This window comes from Agelaius phoeniceus, chromosome 3, assembly GCF_051311805.1.
Source record: "Agelaius phoeniceus isolate bAgePho1 chromosome 3, bAgePho1.hap1, whole genome shotgun sequence".
In the NCBI taxonomy this organism is placed as follows: domain Eukaryota; kingdom Metazoa; phylum Chordata; class Aves; order Passeriformes; family Icteridae; genus Agelaius; species Agelaius phoeniceus.
The window spans coordinates 15,128,208-15,134,492 of record NC_135267.1 but is presented as its reverse complement, the minus strand read 5'-3'; positions in this window follow the sequence as shown (position 1 = coordinate 15,134,492).

The following is a 6,285-nucleotide window of genomic DNA, read 5'->3' as shown; positions in this document are numbered from 1 at the left end:
CATCGGCTGCCCGGATCTGGGCAGCTGCACTGTCCCCTGCCAAAACCCCTGCTGCTTAAGCTGCCTTTGACCTCCTGCTTTTCACAGCCCAGTTCAGCTGCACTCCTGCTCCTTGCACCTTTCTCCTTTGACACAAACACCCATGGGACAGCCCCAAACCCCCATGGCTGAGGTCAGGGGGTCAGCACCATCCCTCCAGCTGTGAGAGCCTTGGTGTGTCCCCACACATCTTCTGCATCCCTGGGGCACAAGGTCCACACAGTGCCCTTCTCCTGCCTCACACCACCTCCTCTGCCACATCTGCATCACCAGGCCATGGTGTAACATATTGTACTCTTTAGGAAACAAGCTCAGCACTCCTGGAATTAGAATCTGAGTGATGCTGCCTGAATCATAACCTTTAAAAAATAGCAGGGTTTGGGCTTTTTTGTGTATTTTTCCCACAGAGGAACAAAGCCGGATTTAAAGGTCTGCTGTGGGTGGATGATTGCAACCCTTGATCCCCAGCCAGAAGCATTACATTACATAAAGAGTTTTTTTCTTCATTAAGAATTAATCTGTGCTAACCAACTGTCAGCTGCTGGTAAAGACCCTTTATTAACATGCTGCCCTTTCTGGACTAGGGGCATTTAACTGACTTATTACATTAGATGTAATATGAAAATGCACTTATCAATATCCCAAGCATTCCACGTGGCCCAGCTTTCCTCCTGTCTGCCCATGCGGGTGCTGCTTCAAGGGAGCGAGGGCAGCCGGGCAGGGCAAGGCAGAGCCTCAGCCACCCTCCTGCCTCCCTGCTGCCTGGCTGCAGGGCGAAACCTCAGCCCACCAGCAGTCCAGCTGATGAAAAAGACCTGTCTGTCAAAGGTCCTGCTTTGGATTATACCTGGGAGCATTATTTACCTCCATGTCAGGAATCAAAGTTTGCAGCAATGCTGTAAGCATGGAAAAGCCCTTCTGTGCATTTATGGAATGCATGAGTTCACTGATGGTCGGGTGAAGCGGTCCGGCTGGAGAAAGATTGTCCTTCTCGGACATCCCAGCCAGCTATCCAGCACCGCTAGCAGTACGGGGGCTCTATCCCGATCTCCGTGGTTCGGGACAGCACCTGAGGCAAACGCTCTGTGCTGTGACAGCAGCACTGCCTTGTGGCAGGACGTGGCTTGGCTTGTGGCTACAGTCAGCAGAAATAGGAGAGTGCTCTCCAGCTGTAGTGAATCCACGTTTATTGGGTTCCAACGGAACCAAAAGACAAGACAAACTCAGGGACGTTGCAACAGCTTATAAGGAGGGAGGGAGACAGGGGAGGAGTCGGTCCTCTGGCAAATAGAGCTTCAGAGGGGGATGGGATACAAAAGATTGACTTAGGGAGAACACCAATGGGGATAACCTGAGGGTGGGGCCCCGGCCCCTGAGCCAATCACTCGACGCTCAAGCTGGAAGTTTCTAGAGAGTTCTAGAGAGAAGGGTGAGAGCACCGAGTGATGGACAGGGCACCGGGGAGGGATTTGAGAAAGTGTACATTGATCCCCAAGGCAACTGGGGAGGAGTTGGGATAACTGGCAGCACAAGGGAGAGAGGAGATAACCAGGGCAGAACCATTACATGATAAGGGGAACAGAACAGTCCAACTTCTACAGACACAACACAACAGTCGGGTCATTGGTTTACTCTGCCTGGTGGGAGTTTTTTAGATGTGCAAAATGAGTCCCTTCTGGGCTACCAGGTAATCTTAAACAGGTGTTATGGAAAAGCTGGGACTGTTGTTCATAAAAGAGTTACCACCTCTCTGCAGTATAATTAAACATTTAATGAAATAGATGAAAAACATATACACAAAAAAAAAAAAAAACAAAAAACAAACAAGCAAACCAAAAGAAAATCAACCAAGAAAAAAATCAAATTCCAATCTTAAATCATGCCACTTCTTCTGGAGAAAGAAATGGTGGATGCAAGCAGGGCTTGTATAACTTGATAGCAGTAGGACAAGGGGAAAGTTTTAAACAGAGAGATGGTAGGTTTAGATTAGACATTAGGAAGAAATTCTTTACTGTGAGGGTGGTGAGGCACTGGAGCAGGCTGCCCAGAGAAGTTGTGGATACCCCAACCCCGTAGATGTTCAACGCCAGGTTGGATGGCGCTTTGAGTGGCCTGATCTAGTGGAAGGTGTCCCTGCCCATGGCAGGGGAGTTGGAACAAGATGGTCTTTAAGGTCCCTTCCAACCCAAACCATTCTGTGATTGAAGTAAGGCTGTTGTGAGATTTTCCTGTAAACAAACTGAGGAACTCTGAGGAGGATCTCCGACAAAGTGGAGGCCACTTAGTCCAGGGAAGTGAAGAGCAGGAGAAACATGAGATGTATCTGCACAAATTTAAGTACATAAACTGTGCATAAACTTTACTTCACACCCACAGGGCTTAACAGACCCAGCAAGGGGGATTCAACTGGGTTATCAGTGAAAACTTCCTAATTTTAAGGCTGGATAACCACTGGTAGAAGCTCCCTGGGGAGGCTGTGGCATTGCAGGTTTTTAAGAGCAGTCTGCATGCGCACCTGCCAGAAATGGTTTGAATGTGGCCAATAATGCCTTCAGGCACAGGAGCCTTGGCTGCCTGTTCCCTCCCAGCCCTGTTTGGCCTGAGTGTTGTGGCAGCCCTTGGCAAGGCAGCCTTGTCCTGGTGGTGGGGACATGCTCCAGGGCTATCAGTCCTTGGCCAAAAAGGTGTGAGCACTGGAGCTGTGTTGAGCCTCTCTGTGCTGTGCCTGAGACCTGGCTGAGCCCTAGTGCCAAGTGTGTGTGCTCCACCCAAGCACTCGGGGAACCCAGCTCAGCAGCCTCACCCTCTTTGTTCTTCCTGATCATTGACAAACATTTTTCAGGCTCTTTCTCTCTTCAGCTTGTTTCTGGGTGACTCCTGATCTCCTGTCACAGCCTTATGGGGAGCAGAAACAAGGATCAGGGTACATACCAGGAGACAGTTGTAGGGGTGTCTGTTTGGCAGCAATTGCACGTGAAGCCTCTCAGTCCATGAGCTGCTCTACTGACAGCAGAAAGTGGGAGGCTGGGATGAGAGATGGGTGAGGTGCTTGAGGTGTTGAGGGACCTCCAGGTTTAGGGAGGCAGCTGAGAAGTGACACCAGGGCAGTTTAACACCATAGTGTCTGGATAGGCAGCTGAGCCCAGAGGCTCATGAGATATTAGCACTGAGGCATTCTGCTCCATACAGGCTGAGCCAGGGCCCAGAGACTGGAGTCCAAGTCCATGCCTTGGGCTGGCCATGAAGTTTTGGGGCAGCCTCCATCCTGGAAATGGATGTGCCTGGAAGCAACAGTGAGCATTTTATAGTTTAGGTGGCAGCTTAGCAGCATGGGATAGAGTGATTGAGGAATGAAACTCTGGGTCTAAGGTTCGTCCTGGGGGGCTGCTCCCTTGCTTGGGTGCACTGGTGGTGCTCCTGTGGGCTGCCTCCTGGACCTACACCCACCATCTGGCCAGGCCATGACTCCTCTCACCATTGTGTGTTGTGCATCCACACAGCCCTGACTGAGACCTGAAGTGAAAGTAAGAGTAGGACTTCTTTCCGAGGCTGCCTCCTCCTCTGTGAAATCAGAAATTTTTAATTAAAATTAAAAATTTTAATTTTTATTATTTTTACAAGGCTATTTTACCTCTTCCTGATTAAATTGCTTCAACTATTTGGATTCACATAGTAAGGAAACCTTACAAAGTTTGTATTTGTGAATCAGCCTCAATAGTCCCTTCCCTTGGCAGAGCACCAGTACAAAGGTTTTGCACTGGAGCTGTTAGTCACTTATTTTGGTGTCTTTTGTCACCAGCTGAGATGTGGAAAGAATACTGACATTCTGTAATATTTACATCAGCTGCCACAGAACTGAGGAGGAGAAAGTATAAACATTACAGCTGTGATTAAAGAAAAGCTGGAGAACCAAGGAGCAGCTAATGGCTTGGCAAAATACTGCCTTTTACACAGCCACAAAAATACTTATTTTCATTTGGGGGAGAGGACTTTTTTCCTCTTCTTGCCTCTTTCCCTACTTTTTCTTCTTTTTGAAAGGAAGCCATGTTCTGCTAAGCACTGCACAGCTGCATCTGCAGGAGGGTGGGCAAGAGGAGGGGAGAGCCCTTCCATGGGAGACTGAGCATGGGGAAGGGGAAGCTGATGGACAGCATTGTTCCTGGGCAGCATCACTGCTGGGTACCATCACCACCAGCTCCAGGCATTCCTGTACAGGTTAATGAGGTACAGAACCACACACACACAGACCTCCTGCCCCAACCTTACTCTGTGTGAGCAGCAGTGAAGGTTCATGGCAGCTCAGCAAGTGCCATTTCCATTTAGCAACTCAGCTCAAAATTGAATTGCATCATCTCTGTCATTTAGGGCACACAGTGCCCAAGAGCCTGGCGCAGATAATTGGACCCCAAGTAATCAGCAGGGCCCCCCATTTCAATCCTTTCATTTGATTTCTGTTCATACATCAGCCCTTCTCCAAAACAAAGGAACCCTTCAATGCAAGAGCTCCTCCTTCTCTTCCTCTCCTTGGTCCCCACTGATGAAAGGAAGGTCTGATGCAGCAGGAATCTGACAGGAAGATCCTGCAAACAGACACCACCTTTTCAGACTGAGCACCAACCTCCCTCATGGATGGAACACACAGAGAGAGCTCCCACCTCAGCCTCAGCCTACGAGAAACTTCTTTCAGTGCCCCACCCTGGGAGCACCTCAGAGACCTTTGGGGCAAGGGGACAGTGACCCCATAAAGAAAGTATCTCACTGAGGCACAGAACTTGGACAGGACTGAGGAAACGTCCTTTGTCACCTTCCCCAGGGTGGCAGTTTGCATGCATGGTGCCATCATGGATGGGGGCTGTGGTTAGGGTGATGACCCCCTCAGTGGTTAGTGCCTCCAGGTCTGGCCAAGCAGGAGTTTCCTTTTCTTTGCTCTTCAGAGAGTCTTACAAAGTGCCCTCAGCACCATCCCTGAGCACCCAGCAATATGTGTTAAATGTCAAGGCCTCTCTCTGGTGCACATGATAGGATCATTCTCCTGTTCAGCTACTTGAAAAGCATCTTGTGTCCCTGCCCAACAGGTGAATAACTCTGCCTTTCCTCTTTTGTGAAACAGCAGCTCTCCTGAAACTCTAGATGCAAAATGAGCAGTATTTTTACTTGGAGGCTGCTGCAATTACAGTCTGTGCAGAGCACTGAAGGTCTCCTCCCATCTATATCAATAAAAATGTGGTCATTATGCACCTTAGTAAGAAAGGTTTAAAATTTCATGGTTGAAATTAATTTGGACCCTATTAAAAATCCAGATAAAATAGAAAGAGCCAGGAGGCTAGAGAGTTTTACAGCTCTAATGTTCTGTCCCGTTTCCCAAAATATATTTGTTCAAGTAATTCAAACTGTCATTACAATTAACTTGTCCTTTCATTTCCTGCTCTGAATTCCCTCTAAGCTAAACACACAATTTTCTTCTATAAATCTGCATGACAAGTAGAGCAGTAAAATCTTTCCTTCTTTTTTTCCACATCATTTATATGCATTTTGCACGGGTTGAGTTGCCAGGCATTTCTCCTAAGCTGATTTCTATGGTTGCAAGTGCACATATACACACTCAGGGACCCCTGAAAGACTTGTGGAAGAAGTCCAGTTTGGACAACTGGCCAAAAGGAGTGTTCAGCGTTTTCTCAAAGGGAGGAAATATTAAAAATCCGGTGTCAAATTATCTTTTAAGGGCTTTGCTGCTTGCTCTGGGGGAGTGGACAGTGCAGGACTGTTCTGATCCTTGGCTGCCTTGCAAAGGGAGGGCTGGGGCGCGCGTTCCATGCCATGCAGTCCCCATCTCTTCAGTGCTGCAGGGGGCACACCTGGGAAATGGGCATGTGTCTCTGTCTGGTATGGAGGGGACTTTGCCTGGGGCTCCTGTGTGAAACCCTGACCAAGGACCAGCTGATGACACACATGGCCAGAACTGGGCCCAAACCTCTGGCCAGAATGGCTGCACCACCTGCACTGCGCCACCTCTCATGGCTGCCTTACAGCTCCTGGGGATCCCACCCCTTCTGGCACAGAATAACCTTTTTGTGCCCAAATCAAGGGGTGCCACATGTGATGTGTGATTCCCAGGCACTGAGTACCTTGGGAAGGTTGGTTCCCCCTCACCCTTGCCTCCACAGCAGGCCCTGCTCACCCTGGTGGCTGCTCCTGTCCTTCCACAAGAGCTGGATGCCAAGAGCAGCACCTTTCCGTGCTTGTGCG